The 17,315-nt window shown below is 39.5% G+C and overlaps 1 protein-coding gene across 4 annotated transcripts in view; it reads right to left on the bottom strand.

Moving 5' to 3' along the window:
* RALGPS2 (Ral GEF with PH domain and SH3 binding motif 2) overlaps positions 1-16,956 on the bottom strand; it is a 142,701-nt gene extending 125,745 nt beyond the window's left edge. For 2 of the 4 annotated variants that reach the window (XM_019646494.1, XM_019646513.1), the window contains exon 1: positions 6,737-6,914. The gene's annotated coding sequence lies outside the window, so the exon portion shown is untranslated. Of the gene's footprint in view, positions 1-5,695; positions 6,032-6,736; positions 6,915-16,889 lie in introns of those variants that run through there. The other 2 variants (XM_019646499.1, XM_019646507.1) reach the window with 2 other exon arrangements.
* Between the last annotated feature and the right edge of the window lie 359 nt (positions 16,957-17,315).

Below are 17,315 nucleotides of genomic sequence, written 5' to 3'. Positions count from 1 at the left end.
AGTGAAATTTGCTAATAAAGTAAAATTTAAATGCTCTCATGCACAAAAAAGGTAAATATGTGAGGTGATGTGTGTGTGAATTGTGTGCTAATTAACTCGATGGCAGGAATCCTTTCACTATGTAGATATATAGCAAATCATCGCACTATACACTTAAAATATCTTAAAATTTTATTTGTTGATTAAACCTCAATAATGCTGAAAAATTAATAATTTTATATTTATTGTTTTTTCTGCACAATGTTCCTATCTTATTAATGTCTCTCTGTGTATAGTTTATTTATGTTAGTTAAAATATAAATGTATATAAAGGCAAATATTCTTGTTTTTTTGTTTATTGCTGTATCCCTAGCACCAAGAGCTACTCCTGGCACATAAAAAATACTCCGTAACTTTCTTTAATGAATGATTTTTAAAACAAAATTTGTATTTGGGAAAAAATTATAGTATTTTCTTTGGACATTTCTGTAGAAATAAGCAGTTATATAGTCTAAGTCTGTATACATAAAAATATGCATACACATATGTATATATTACTTATGTATGAAAGTTGTTTCTCAGATCAATAAAATAACCATACCTGATTTTTTTAAAAAATCAGTAAGATATAGTTAATGATGAGATTTTGGAGGTATTCCTATTAAAGTCAGGAACATGAAATTCAGAATCATCTATCTCCAACGAGCCCTTAATGCTGCCTGGCAATCACACTAGATTTCTCTAGTCTATCCTCCTCACTTTTCCACTCTTGGATACATGATTACGTCACGTATTTTTCCCTCTTCTCAAACCTTCAGTATACACTCCCAGTCTTCCCTACTCTCAGCTAATTCACTAAGATAAACAGAAAACCTCAGATGGGAACTTCTCAAGCCACCACCAGTCTGTCAACATATTCTGTCTTCTCTCCCCTTTCTACAGATAATCTCTCCCTACTCCTCCTAAAGCAAAGGCTAATCCTTCCACCTGTGCACAGATTAGGGGCCAGCAAGCCCCGGCCCACGCTGCCTATAGCTGCTTTCATGCTACAAAAGCAAAGCTGAGGGGCAGTAACAGAGACTGTATTGCCCACAAAGCTAACTACTGCTATCTAGCCCTTTAAAGAAAAAAATGTGCTGACCCCTGCACTAGATCACCTCTCCTCTCATCTAACATGGATACTGCTGGTTGAAGAGCTGATGGAGTTCCATGCACAAGAAATGAAGTAAGATCTGCACAAGACATGTACAACATCAGTGACATACCAGATATACTTACTAATGACAAAGAAACAATCTTAACAGGGACAGGTCACATATAAAAGATGAAGACTGAAGGGCATAAGATTTTTCAACAACCACTTGAAGCTAGAAAATTATAGTGTAACCCCTTAAATTTTGAGGGAAAATGATTTCACCTTGGAATTCTATACCCAGACCGGTGAAATTATCAATCAGGTGCCAGGGTAGAAGAAAGATATTTTCAGCAATACAAACATCTCACAAATTTCACCTCCTCAGACACTCTTTCTTGAAAGTTACTGAGGAATGCACGTCACCAAAACCAAGGTGTAAATCGAGAAAGTGGAAGGCATGGATCCAGAGACCACAGGCTCTAACAGAGGGAAACGGCAGGAAGAATTCTCAGAATCACGCTGAAGGGAAACCAGAAGCTAACGCTGTGCAGCACACGTGGAGAGCGACAGTGCCCACTTGAGCATGAGGACACAGAGCCCTCGGATTTTTCCAATTTTTTTTTTAATCATTTACTTGATGTGTTTGAACATACTGGGATAGCTTCTAGAAAAAAATTACAGACAAATAGCAAACTAAGCAAAAAACAAAAACCAAGAAAAAATTTTAACTCCAAGAAATATAATCATAGGTTCAATGGTGAACATATTTACAAAGTCATCATAATGTCAACAATGAACACTGATTTAACCAAATATGATATAACCACACGGGAGAGAAAGTTCCAGGTGGCGTAAGAATCCTAAAGCATAGAATCATCTTCTACAATAGGAAGTCAATATATAATACCTAAAATTGAAAACAAATAATATTTTAAAATGTGGAAGTAAACATCAGAATCAGCTAAAAGTATTGAAAATGGTTGCTCTGAGAGCAGGACCTCGGGCCAGCCGAGTGGCTCAGTTGGTTAAGAGCTCGCTCAAGAGTACGAGCTCTGAGCAAAAAGGTTCCCGGTTCGATTCCTGGCCCGAGCTGAGCTGCCAACAGGTGGCAGGATGGCTCGGCTAAAAAAAAAAAAAGGAGAGTACCTTCTGAGAGCAGGACCTAGGAGAGAAAGCTATGAAGCAGGGGGTGATGATTTTCAGTATAAGTCTTGTATAATTTTCTTCTTACCTGAATAGTTATATTATTTGAAGTAAAAAACTAATGTGATTTCTTAAAACAAACAAAACTAGTGGTTTTTGTACCACTTAATACCAATGAACTCACTCACCCCCACAAATACTATCTGGGCATTGACTGTGTGCCAGGTACTTTTCTAGGTGCTAGGAATACAAAGTGAACAAAACTACGTCCTTGCCCTCATGAAGCTTACAACCAGAAGGAAGCAGATAATAATCTATGCTATGATGTCAGATAAATTAATGTTGTGAAGAAAAAATAAAGGTAAGGGTAGAATGTGATGGGGGTGCTATTTAGGTAGGGTTTTCACAAAGGGCTCTCCAAGAATCCACTAAAAGGAAATCAACCTAAAAAGAAGAGTCTGTTTTGAGAAAAGGTCATGTAAGTAAAGTAACAGAAGGGCTTCAATTAAGTTCAAGGTGAGAGCTTCATTTTAAGACTCTCATACTTCAAAGCAATGTATCATTTAAGAGCTAGTACCAGAAGCTCTCTGTAGTGGCGTACATCAATTGCCAGGCACCCTCAACCTCTTCCTGTATCCCTAACTAGCTATTACTTATTCAAGTGGCTGGGTAAATGTATACTCAAACTTTTTTCTTTCCATAGATGTCACACATTTCAAATTCTAGTGTTTTATTCCTATTATGTAGTTAAAAGTTTTCCTAAGTCAAAAGCTCAAGACATTAAGAAAGATTCCAGACTAATTCCAAGTTACTGAAATTTATCACATCTAATCTTCATTCTCTCACAAAAGAGGAACCCTAAACCAATGGGAATAACCCACATTTAAAGAAACAATCTATAGGGTAATGCAATACATTCACTTTACTCTCCAAGGAACCTCACTCAGGCTGAGGTAGAGTTTCAAGCTGTTTGAACTCTTTTCATTGAAAACTGAGTAACTTTAAAAATGCTGTATTCAGATTGAAGTGACAATTTTATTCCAAATGCAGCTGTTATACAATAAAAACCTCGTATTCAAAAAATAGGATTGATTTTAACACATCTTATTCTCAAAACACTTCTAAAAGTAAATACAAGCTCTTTTAATACAGCAAAAAAAGCAATACTTTTGGATTTAAATAGGTTTGAAAGTTTAATTCACAAAAAGAAAACCAATTCAATTAATTAAATTTCAATTAATAGTTGGGTTTAAAGTTTACAGGTAATTTAGAAATTGCTGGAAAAGCAAACTAGCAGCAGTGCTGTATGCTGAACTGTAGCACTGGAAGTTGATGCTGTCGCCACCAGGTTCTACACTCCCAAGTGGAGCATAGCATTATGTACAGTAAGAGCTACAACCTGGGTTTCTGCTCACTGTTTGCTTCTTGGGCACCTGTGTGCTTAACATCTCCAAGCCTGTTTCCTCATCTAAAATGGAGGTAATGACCCCATTAGGGTCAATGGTAATTACTGGCAGTCCTGTTAATGAAAAGTACCAAAATATTAAGTATTAATAATCTATTTTTTTAAAAGCTTTGTAACGTGTAAAGAACTACACCAATGTGTGTCGTATTTTACAAAAATAAGACAATCACTTTCAGTCAAACTTTTCTGATTTTAGCAATTAATGGTTATCAGATTCTATGGAAGAATAATAGGACATTGGTCCACTCACACACACAGCCAGAAGAAAGATGACTTTTTTAAAATTTAGACTTAAAAAAATTAAGACTCCCTTATAAACAAGTGCCGAGAGAATATTTTTGGCAAACGTTTCATTTAACTATATAAACCAAAAGAATAAAGCTGTTTAACCACAAGTAAACTGTGCATCATCTGACTTCAGGTAGAATGTTTATTTTTGCTATACTTAGGAACCAGATACCCAATGTATATAAACATTGGCATATTTTTAAAGCAACTGTCTTACTGCTTCGGTTCACTAAGTAATAATTCCCACTATTCTTAGAAGGAGAAACACAAACCATATCCTTAACCAAAAAAACTCATCAGAGTAGTTTTTTACTTCTTAAACTAACATTAAACAGTGTTATCTGACTGACAATGAAGTCATAGACTATTTGCTCACTTACCCTTTAAACTCCATCAGGGCATAGACCTGTCTTTTTCTTTGTTGTAACTCCAATATCTAGGCAACTTACTGGCACCAAGTAGGTACTCAATAAATGTGTGTAGAATGAATGAATAAATGAATGAATGAACGGACAAATGAACTGGCCTAGGAACAAAAGCTTAACTGTTTTAAGTTGCAACAGAACAATTTCACCTATATATCCATCATTCATTACAAACAACTACTCTCTCAACTGTAATGATATAATAAACTGAAAAAGACATGTTACTCGGTACTTAAACACACACACCAACATATTACTCACATGTGTAATAGGAGTGCACAGAACAAAACATTCACAAACCAGTTTTTTAGATTTCTCTCTCAGGCAATTTTGGTGTGTTCTTTCTGATATTAAATATATATCTCAGAAAAGCATGCTTCAATCATGCTTTCAAACTTCAGTTCAGTTGCCATCTGGAATCATTTGGGCAAGTGAACAGCTTCCAGAGTCCCACCCTGGGTATTTTTCAAGAAGTCAAATTCTTTAATTCAGTAAAAGATAGAATAAAGTGGGGGAAAGGTAGATCTTAGCGTTTCAAAATTATTATACTGAATTTCAAAGAAAGAAAACAATCTGCTTAACATAAATTACATTGTAATTATTTATCCAAAAAGGCATCTAACATCCTTACATTTGATCTTTAAGCTAGTAAGATTATTTTCCAAATCTTTGAAATTAGATGATAAACTTTATGCCTACAAAGTTCGAGTTAAAGGTTAATTTATTAAAATAATACTGTTTGGATAACTTCCTTCATAATTCTACCGTCTCCAGTAAGATATTCAGCAGTAACAGTAATAAACATATGTGTGATTCTACAGCACTTGTATAATTATCTGGGTGGAACAGGCTTTTATGGCCACCAAGCTATGATCTGTGACTGCAATACTATGCGTGCACGGATCGAAAAGTTTCCCAAAACTCTGTCATCTTCAAAGAGGCTTGAACAAATCAATCTGAGAACGAGTAGAGAAAAACACCAGAATCTACTCATAAACACTTGTGTGAAAACATGGGCTCTCCATAACAACTTCAGCGTTGATTAAAAATCCAGGGCACATAAAAGATAAAGCTCAATTAACTGCTGCCTGGGTTTCCTCCTTTATGGTCTTAAACACTGGGTATATTTCTTTGTAGCGCTTTCTTAAACAGAAATTTAGTGTTTCCATCGCCCCTCCTCCATAGCTAACATCAGTGCCCTTGTCTTCCTCCTCCCTCACCCCTCCCAGTTCAAACAAATTAACATTTGTACTAAGGTACCTCCTATCAGCTCGCAGCTTCTTCCCAAACACGCCCACGTACACTGAAACTAGCCAGCGTCTACACAACACGCAGCTACAGGGGGAAACAAAGCTTCAAGGGGAGCACCTAGGGGGGTAATTTAGCCCCGCACAGGTTTACGGCTCTTTTCCAGATAGGAGCTCCACACTCGGGGCTCGGATTGCTCCCAAGTCACCTCCTGAGCATGGTGTTTATGAGCCAACCTAATCCGATACTGCAATGGAATTCCGGATATTTGCAGACAGATAGCCCGGCTTTGCAAGTGTTTGATCAGAGCCGTCCGAGTCTCCTTTCAATCCGCCCGCTCCTCGTTGTACAGCAACCTGACCTCGGCAGCGCCCCCCGGCCCCACTGTGCGCCCCGGGCGCTCGAGGCCAGCGCAGGACCAGCCGCTCCGGGTCCGAGGCTGGCGGGCGACTGGGGCTGCGGGGGCCGCTCCGCAACAGGTCACCCTGACCGCCGGTGCGCGCTTCGCAGGCGGCCGGCTCGGGGGCCAGGCTCCGGGGGCGCAGCGGCCCGGCCGGGGAGGGGGTGTGGCCCGCTCCGCGGTCCTCGCGCCGGCTCACCTGGAGCGAGGCTGAGCCACGGCCGGGGCAGCGCGAGTGCAGGCTGGGGGTTTCCGCCACCAGGAGGGAGAGCCAGGCGAGGCAGGCACGGGGGCGGTGTGCGTGTGTGTGTTGGGGGGGGGGGGTGACGCCGCACCCCCGGGACAGGGACCCGAAGCGAGGACACCACAGCCACCCTCTGACTCGGAGAGCGAGTCGCCAAAGGAGGTGCGGCCCGGGGTCCCCGGCGCCCTCCTCCCGCAGCCCGAGCCTCGCCGCCCCCTCCCCACGCCGAGGGCCAGCGGCCCGGGGCCCGCGGCCGGGAGTTCAATGCGCTGCAGCGCCGGAGCCGCCGCCATTCCCCGCGCCGCCGCCGCTGCGGCTCCGCTCCGCCCGGGGGGCGCCGCGCACCCACCTTCCCTCCCCCGCACTGCCCGGCGACGCTCCGCACCGGGCCCGCGGCCAGGGCACCGACCTGGGTAGCCCCAGCCGTCGCCTCGAAGGATGGAAAGACGCCGCCGGCCTCACGCCGCTCCGCCGCCGCCGCCGCCGCCTAGGACAGCGCTCCGCGACCTGAGGAGTCGGCGTCTCTCATTCAGCGCCCGCCGCGGCCGCTCGGGGGAGGGGAGTGAGCTGGATCCACCCCGTCCGCCCCGGGCTGGGGGAGGAGAGCCGGCCGGGCGCACCACCACCGAGCGCGCTCGCGCCGGGCCCGTGCGCCGCGGCGGACAGGGTCTTCCCCGCGCGCGCCCCGCCCGCCGCGCTCCTGCCCGGCGGAGCCCAACTGTCGCCTGGCGCTGGGGGCCGCGCGCCGCAGCCTCTCCGCCCGCTACTGGCCAAACGATGGAACAGGGAGGGGTAGGAGGGCCGACAGGTGGGACACCCCCTCCCCACTGGGGACCCTCCACGGTGAAATCCAGTGCCGTCTGTCGGCTGCAGCAACGGCACCTCACCTTAAGTCTGAGAACACTTGGTCCCCCAGATTGAATAACTGCCCTGCCCGCGCCAGGGGTGTCTTTAGAAGTCGCTGCGGACCAGGGAGGGGGCTCCAAAAGTCAAGAGCCACTCCACTGCCCTAGGATCGTAAATGAGGGTGATCAATACTCGCCCACGTTAAGATTCGGAAAGTGTTAGAAGTAGGCCTTTGTGTTATGCAGGCTACGGCCCTTGGCTTAATGAGCAAATGACAGAAATGTGGCAACCCCCTGGGTCTCAGATTGATGAGCTGCAGGTGAGCAGTGTTTTCACATCAATGCTCGAACAAGATTCTGAAATATTAAATATTTCCTGGGAATGAAAAAGGAATGGATTTGGTAGAAATGGTGGAAGGGTGTTGTCACCGAGGGTGCACTCTGTAGGGTGGCCTACTTAAAATTAGCATCATTTGATACCATGTGACTATAAATGGAACGTTGTAAGTGAGCCACCTTTGTATTATGCTGTCATTAGACCATTTGCAAATAGATGATTATTTGATGACCTGTAACTCTCTAGGCATTATGGAGTAGCATGTGGAAGGAATACTGGGTACTAGCATTAGGTAGAAAACATGAAAGGAACAAAATTATTCCCATTTGGTTTCTTTCCTTTCTTTAATAACCACTTAACAGAACTGATTAATCTTGTATAGGGAAGAACGCTAATTATTTCCTCCTTTGACTGCCTTTTATCATAGCATTTTATTCTATTATAGTTAGGGAAGTTGGAATGCCTTTCAACCGCCTTCTCTTAAATAGGATTACTTCTCCCCACCACTCAAAGGTAAGTTGAAAAACAAAAATGAAAAAACAAGGATAGGCAAAGTTCATGGTTTTTCATTTTCATTCCATTTTACTTTCAAAATCTTGACAAGAATCATGATGAAATCACTGGGAGAAGAAGAAACCAAAAGAAGAAGAAAAAGAAAAAAACCAAACAATTTTCAAATAAGAATAGACCAAAAAAAAAAAAAAAAGGAAAACAGACTACTGGTAAAAAGGGAGGAAATGTATTATATATACAGGAATTTTCCCATAGAAGTTAATTGCTTTAAGTCCCTAAGAAACAACAGGCAAACAGAATTAGCACTTGGAGGAAAAAAACAATTTATCAAGTTTGGTAAATGTTTAGGGTTTTTTTTAAGTGTTAGTAAGGGATTAAGGAAAAGGTGGTTGGCTGTGTGCCAACAATACATACAATAATTATACATATATTTATATATTATAATTATGGGCTATTTCTTTACTATATCCCTTTATCACTGCTCTTAATTAAAATAGGAAAACAGAGGAACAACAGGGAATTCTATTTTGTATAAATGTCTTGCAATTACTTTAAACTTGAATTAGAGTTTCATAAAAGCAAATAAGCCTGTGTTCCTACATCTGCCAATAATTTTCACAGTTTACTGTAAGGGCAGTGAAGTTTCATTTGGACTTTGACGAGAAAAAGCCATGTGACTCACAAAGCTAGGCCATGGATATACTAAATTCTTATACTGCTGAATTTCTGAGTTTAGAATAATTACTCAAAATCTGTTTCTGATGTTGATAACCCATAAAATAATACTTTATTAACCTTTAGAGTTGTGTTAAGTTCAAATTTTTGAACTTGGTAATATTAAGAATTTGTGTATTAAAAATACAGGAAAAAGTTCATTTCAATGTCTTTTTTTTTTCTCATAGCTTGGGAATTATTTAAGAAAGTCAATGTCCCTTCCTATTTATTGATGTGCAAATAAAAACAATGGCTTTTTACACTTAAAGAGGGACCAACAGCAAAATTTCCTTATCAGAGAATCTTTAATCACAGTTAAATTCTGTAAGCTGCTTTATGTATTCCATTTGCTTTTGCCAAAAGACAAAAATATGCAAAGCCTTAGTATAATAAAAAGTACTAATATATAAAATAGAAATGCCATTATATGAAATAGAAATCAATAAGAATTCAATATGCTTAAAAGTCGTTTCAGAGGAATCCCCATTATGTAGCAGTTTTATTACTATTCATCAGAATTATTTTCAAAGGGTAAGCCAAGGAACTAATTCAGATATAGAACAAGCAGTTTCTAAGACAGGAGATCACCACTGCAAAAACACAACTCATTACAGCTGTCAAAACAAAAACTGGTGAGGTAAGGAAGTGCATTATTTCAGTTACACCTAATTCTATTACAACCAACAGAATTTCAGTAATAACATATATCTCTATAATTTCTCTAAACTTCAATCTCTTTCTTCAAATATATAGATATAGTTATAGATAAAGGGTGGACATTTCAAAAAATTTTTCATGTATGTTTGCATTATTCTGATTTAAAATATAGGCAAAATAGCATACCTGAAATCCACTTTGAGGGGAAGGATGTACAGGAGGACTTCGAATGTTAGAGAATGTGTGACGCCAAGTTACAAGGAGAGCCTGCCACGATGCCCACTCAAGAGAGACATGCCACATATATTAAGACACCAAGAACAAAAATAATCACCAGTCCATTCAAATATGAGCATCAACCTTCAAAAGGCATCAGGCCTTAATTTACGATCGAGCTGTTTTCTCACAAGGGCAACTCTGTGTAGGACACGGATCAGCAAGGATGTATTTACTTAGTGGTGATTAATGTTTCTCTGAAACCAATAGACCAGCTAGTGTACAAATAAATGTTGGCATGAACGAATAATTTTCAATATTAACTTTAAAGGCAATTTCAGTAATGCCTCATTTATCTGACAGAATCACGAAATCGGCCAGTGAGAGACTGAACATAATCAGATGATCTAGATAACTGAGGTTTGCATCTTAAAACACTAGAAACGGTTTATTTAAACCACTTATATTGATTTTTTTTTCTGAAACATCACCGCTTTCTCTGCCTTCAACTAAATAGAACACAGCAGAGCTGAACCTATTCCTAATGACCCAGAGGTGTCTTAAAATCAAAGGCTATAATACCAAGATGTCCGCAGGAACTTAGAAGTACTTAGTACCCTTCCCCCATAATAAACAGCCATGGCCTGCTAAGTTCCAGCATGCCTGTGAGTCTAATTCCTCAGGATGGAACTCATTATTGATTTTCCTGCCATCCGTTCTGTTGCTGCATCCCTCTTACAGCACCGCCATATTTTTAAATATATGTATAGAATAAGAGTAAAGAACCTCAGAAAATGCTAAAACAACTGATATTTGGGGGCATTTACTTCATATAAAGGCCATTTGCCTATTTTCATATTTTCCTCCATGGTTTAGATACTTGAGTTTACCAGATAAGTGAATTCTTTTGGCATTCTATAATATTTTCCTTAAAAATTTTAGGCATTGCTCTTCATAGTTAATGAAAGGTGAGGATCTTTGTCAACAATGTTCATCACAGTAGTTTCTTTATGTATCTTGCATTCAAAGTAAGGTAAGAATTTTACAAAAACAGGAATTCATAAATCCATAACAGTGATAAATAGGCAAAATGAATAGAGAAGGAGTACTCTTGCTTATGGTAGCATGTTGAATGCTGACACATAAATATGGACGCAGGGCTGGAGTTGGACAATCATCATTTTGCAACCATTGTGGCAGAGATAAGAGAAGAACCATCAATGCATGCCAAATGCAGAGAGGGATTTTGATGAGGAACAGTATATTTGCATCATCATAGACTTCTTCTATAGACTTCCTATTAGTTGCAAGGAAGGAAAAACTATAGTTACATACTGGAGAAACTGGATAAAAACTTGACCAAGTAATCAAAATTAACATCGCCAGTGAGGGACAGGTGGACACTGTTTGCCTCAAGGGTGATACCCAAAGGATACCACATCTAATGAGGAAATGAGAAAGTCAAATGAGGAATTTAATGAAGAACTATCAGATAAATCCCAAATGAAGAATGTTCTGCTGGGGTTTTTGTTTTTGTTTTTTTGGGTGGGTGGGCGGGGAGGGAAGGTGTATTCTTCAAAGATGTCCATGACATAAAAGTCAAAGGCTGTGAAAATATTCCAGCTAAGGACCATGACAACTAAGGGCATGTAAGATACTAGACTGGATCCTTTACTGGAGGGGAAAAAATTCTATAAAGCACATTACTGGGTTAATTGGAAAACAGATCATAGATTCATTAGATAAATTGGGAACTACTGTGGTGTGGTTATGTCCCTAAATACTGCAGTGTTTAGGAATAAAGGACTAGGATGAATGTATGGTTGAGAAAAAAGAAAGAAAAAAAATAGAGAGCGAGGGAGGGAGGAAAGAGAAAACAAAAGTAATAAAACAAGTGAAATGTTAACAATAGGTGACTCTGGGTAAAGGGTATTTGGTAACTTTTCTATACATTTAAAATTATTTCCAAATAAGATTTTTTTTTAATGTAAAAGTTGAAAAATAGCATCAGCAGCAGAAGTGAGCAGTCCATGGACAATAACATAATTATTTTAAATGACCGCCCCACTGCAAAATCCTGCATGCTTTCTAAAATTGTCGACCTCGCCCATGAAATGGTCTCATTTCTTGGGTTAAAATTATAGAAACGATGAATTTTATAAGTGAAGACTCATCGTTTCTAACCTTTCATTTTGTAAATGAAGAAACAGGCTCAGAGATTCAAGATTCACCCCAAGGCCCTTGACCGGTTAGTATGACAGAGCACAATCTTGAGTCTACTTCTATCTCTACAACTGTTGAGCCCCTGTCGCTTTCCTTTTTCTCCCTCGGAACTCTGAGTTTCCAAAAGGACTTGTATTCTCTTTTTCTTATTCTTATATGAGGAGCTTTTATGGCCTTATATTTTCTTTTTAAATTTCAGTTACAGTTGATATTCAATATTATTTTATATTAGTTTCAGGTATGCAGCATAGTGGTTAGACATTTATAGAATCTATGCAGTGATCTCCCGATAAGTCTAGTACCCATTTGGCGCCATACATAGTTATTAAAATATTATTGACTATATTCCCTATGCTGTACTTTACATCCCCCTGACTATTTTGTAACTACCCATTTGTATTTCTTAACCTTGGCCTTGTATTTCTCACTGCTCCCTTGGTATTTCTTACCTAGGCTTCTGTACCACATGTCTGATGGCCTCCATGACATCTATGTGAGGACATTCCATCATCTGGTAAACCTTTACAAGTTCAAAACTGAACTAACGCATGAGTGGGGAAATACAATTATAATATGCCCTTACAATGAAAAGATAGCTCTACAGGTACCAATATGGGAAAAAAACAACCAAACAAGTTGAGGAGAACTGTGCACACTAGTGCTCTATTTCCTTTTCTTTTAAGTTGGTATGCACATAGAAATCAGCCTAGAAAGCTGTGCAAGCAATCACAGTAGTTGCTTATGCCAAGAAAACAGAATTGGGGGTGCCCAACGGGACTTTCATTTTTCAGCTTGATATATTTCCATTGTTTGCTGGGGTTTTTTGTTTTTGTTTTTTTACTGGAAGCATGAGTATCTTTATAAAAGCAATGACAACAACAAAAAAGGTGTTGCTTTCTTTTTGACCTGAAAACTTTGAATTCCTTAATCAGCATCCCCTCCAACATCAAAGTTCCCATCATGTCTCCTTTCTCCCAATCTTTAGAATCACCATTTGACTCTCTTCTTTTCTCTCCTTTATCATCTGTTCATTTAGTCCTGATCCTTAAAAATTATTTTTGCAGTTTATTTTTTGCAGTTATGAGCCCAAATTACGTATGTAGAAAGCTACTCCTGATCTCTTAGATTTTGCTACTCTCCACACGCAGTTTTTACACACCTTTTCCTACATCACTATTTTCATTGTCACACATCTTCCCCACCCCACTCACCTCCCAACTCAAAAGTCATCTGTTGTTCCTTGTGGTTTACCAAGGTGGCATCCAGGGACCTCCATAACCTCCCTCAGTCTAACGCTACGGATGCACCTCATCACCATCCCACACGCTAGCCAGGCCATGCTTTGATTTATTCATTCAATAAACAATGAATTATCTCTCCTTGTAGACATGGACCTACTCCTATCACTCCATTGCAGTGTACCTTTTCCTGTCCCTCTGGCCTCTTTGTCCCAAAATTTTCCTTAGGGTCTTCAGACCCACCTCTGCTCCTTCCGTGAGGATATGCAAATTGGTACCCCCAATGCACACTAACATTTCCCTTCTCAAAACCCCTGCTGAGGTTCTTGGTATTTCTCTCTCTCACAGTTCATGATATAATGACTTAGAGTTTTACCAATGTGTGCATTTCTCATATCCCCCAATAGACCGTAAGCTCCTGGAAAGTGCAATACAATCGCCCTCTGTCTCTCTCTGGATTCATGTTCATGGAGCGTTTACAATAGATAGACAACACAAAAATGCCTGGCCTATGTCACCTCATTTTTTCTCACAACAACCTTGAAAGGTAGATATTTTTACCACATTTAGAAAATGAGGCTTAGAGAAGTTCAATGACTGGCCCAATGTCATGCTGGAGGCAACAGCAAAGCTAGGAGTCTGACCCACAGTTTCCACGCTATGCAGCCTCCCTATAAAACTGTGCTTCCCATAGATGCTTGTCAATTAACAGCACAATGTCATGTACATCAGTGAAGCTTGGAAAATACTTATTGAACAGAATGTACTTTATGCTAACAATGAACAATTAGACATGTGATACCCAATACATGTCTAATTTAAAAATAGTATTTTTTACTGTGTTGTACACCTGAAACCAATATAATATTGTATGTCAATTGTAATTAAAAATAAATTTTGAGAAATAGTATTTTCTAAAATTTAGTTTGGTTACAGAAGCTTATTCAAGACTTCCAGGGTAAAACTGCTTTAAAAAATCTAAATGCTTTTAGAATGATGGGAAAAATTAAGTGGGAAAAATGGCATTAGGTCCACTTTCTCATTTTTTCCACCCAAGTGTATTAAAAGTATATTGCAGGAGATAATTTTGTACCATAGTAGTGCAGTAATAAAGTTGGTTATCGCATTACAGATGGGAAAAGCTTACTTCATAACCACTGAGTCCATTTACCTGGAGAGATGCAATTCTATCTGTGGTTTCACATTCCAGAAAGAAATGTTCTTACTCCTTCTGGAAATTAGTCACATAAGCATTTTAAAGTGCTTCTGTTAAATCAACCAATATATTTTATGTAATTATGTATTTAATTTAGACTTCACTTAGCAAGAGAGACTTCTTTAATTATGACTTAATCCTGCATACACAAATTTGAACTCATTGTTGAATACTGGCAATTATTTTTGTCTTTAAAAGCCACGAAATCTGTAACACAGGAGTTATTCGTTAAGAGCATTCAACTTGAGAAAGTACAAGTGGTGACAAAATTAGTTACAGATTGACTTTCAAATTGTGACCCCAGTTAGAAAACATGATTTCAAAAATAAAAAGTCTGATATGCTAGCCATTTTTCAAAAAATCGTTTTAAATTTACTGCTATGTATTATAATATAAAAGTTACTAGCATACACACTGAAACTAAAATAAAACCACTTTAAAACCAATGGACTTTAGGGCTGAGCTATATCTAAACAGAAATACCTGCAAAAACTTACTTATGTTTCAGTACTTTCCTATCAACATTATTAATTTTGAAATATAACCACAAGAGGAACAGGGCTTCTGAGAAATTAAAAACAAATTTATTGACCACCTTCTAAACTTGGTGAATTGAATATAAAACTCTGCTAATGCTCCAAACTTCCCTTAAATTACAATAAAGGACAAAAAAAAATGGGAGAGGAGAGGATGACAAATAAAAAATTTTAGAAGATAAAAAAAAGGGATAAATGTAAGTAAGCAGAGAAAACTGAAATTAGCTGGCTGTAGAGGGGAAAGGAAAAAAAAAAAGCCAGCGGATTTGCACAGAACTCTGGAAATTTTACGAGTTAAAGACACCAGGTACTGAGGTGCCTATTCAATTAACTAATAAAATTTGTTATATACTCAGCAAACAGAAGTCAAATCTAAAACTGGTATTCAAGATCTAGGGCAAGAGATGGGGACAAAAAGTTAGGAAGAAGATGAACTCTTCAGGTAAAGAAATATTATAATTCAACTGCTACGAGTATGCCAGTATTTGTTTTCCACAGAAAGCCTTCCAATGTAAATCCCATCTTATAATGGATTTAGAACATACTGATAAGAAACTAAATTTCCTCCCTCAATATCATCAGGAAGCAACTTTAAAAATGTAGCCAATGTAAAATGAGCTATAGACTTGGAAACTGTAAAAATTTCTGTTCAAATGAGAAAGGAATGTTATAATAGAAAAAAGAAAAAAGAAACAATGTAAAGAGTCTAGAAAAGTAATTGTCCAGATGCAAAAGTGTAGTTAAAACAGAAATGTTTTATGAGTGGAAAATATCAATCTGACTCACATCAATCATTCTCTTGATCTATAATTTATTCCCCAAATGAATCTCTCTGCCAGGAGGAATAGGGGTGGAGAGGGGGGTGGATAGAGAAGAATTGGGGGGCTGTATAGGCTATCAGTCCTGTTGTCTAGCTAGGTGATTTAATAAATTATCATTCTGATTCATCTCTTGCCCATTTCGTGGGGCCTCCACAGCCTCTAGATAGCCTGATTAAATTTGGCATCCTGCAAAGCCCAAGGAAGGCTAGTCCCAGTTGTACCGCAGGAGGCTTTTTCCAAAAAGAAAGAGACCTCCCTCATGTTAATTTGGCATCTGGGCTCCTTTGTGCACCAAAGACTAATCCTTTTTTGAAAATTAAAAAAAAATTTTTTTATGTGATTAATAGAATTTCTGTAAACCACTGTGTTGCCAACTGGCGATGTCTTTTCCATGGCACTTTTTACCTTACTTCTTCTAACCAACCGTAAACTCCTTGAGGATAAGTGCTCCTCAGATGTGCATTCCTGCGTTACCACTATCCCAGTGTCTGGCACACAGAAGGTTTTCATTAAACATAAAATGAATCAAGATTAACCATACCAATAACGGACAAATCACTTTTCCAAAGTCCTTGAATTAAAGTATTCGCAGTGGTTAAACCAGCAAGTCCTTCCAAATCCAGGTCGTAGCTCACTTTCTCTTTCTTTCCTTAATTCTTACTTAATTTTTATTAGTGATACAACAGTGTATACCTTGGTGAGAGGAGATGTGTTTATATGTACCTGTCCCTAAGGCATGTGTCATAAGCAGGTGTTTTCTCTTCCCAGCTAGTTTCTAAGTTCCTCTGAGGTGGGGAACCACACCTCCAATCTCATCATACCATTCATAGACTATTCTGCACGCAGCATCGACTAATATTGACCAAGTGCTTCCCATGGGCCTGGTGCTTTCTAAGCACTTCATGTGTACTTAATCATTTAACCCTCATGGCAGCCCTACAGAGGAGGTATTAAACATAAGGAGCTAGTTCAAGGTCACACAGCTAGGAAGTGACAGGACCAGGATTTGATCTGAGGCAGTCCCTCTCCAGGCTCACGGTCTTAATCTCTCTACTTACTGCCTCCTAAATAGAAAATATTACAGTGGCTTCCTGAACAACCGGTTTCATCTAAGCTGTTTATTAAAGGCATGATTTTTGGTTAACAATGGTTCATAAAATCGGGCGGTGTAGAATAATAGAATCTTGGATTTGAAGGAGACTTGAGGACCGCCCCATTTTCCTCCCCTCGTCTACCTTCTCCTTACCTGACATTTAGACTCCTCTACAGATAATGCAGGTGGTCACCGGCCTCTGCTGGAAATATAGAGACCTGGGCACTTGGGCTCTAGTTCCAACTGTGTTACCAGTCCAGACAACTCAACCCCTGTCAGCTCCAGTTTCTTCTGTTGTGAAACACTGGCCCTCTATCTGACCTGTCCAGCTGCTGCCTTCCCCCACCCCACCCACCCCAGGAAACAGGCAGGCCCCGACTTACTAATGGGTCCTGTTCCAAAAGATCACTGAAGCCTATTATTTGGAACTCGGAAAATATTTCCTGTTGCAACATTATAAATGATGGTTGGGATCCCAGGTTTGTCCACAGCACTCTATTTCATTCATAATGTAGTTAAATGATGATACTAGTCCAAGGGTAAGAGGGAGCAAAAAGAATTTCTCCCCGCGTTGTGGAT

The sequence above is a fragment of the Hipposideros armiger genome, unplaced genomic scaffold, assembly GCF_001890085.2.
Source record: "Hipposideros armiger isolate ML-2016 unplaced genomic scaffold, ASM189008v1 scaffold_6, whole genome shotgun sequence".
NCBI lineage: Eukaryota > Metazoa > Chordata > Mammalia > Chiroptera > Hipposideridae > Hipposideros > Hipposideros armiger.
This window is presented reverse-complemented; position numbering and strand designations above follow the sequence as displayed.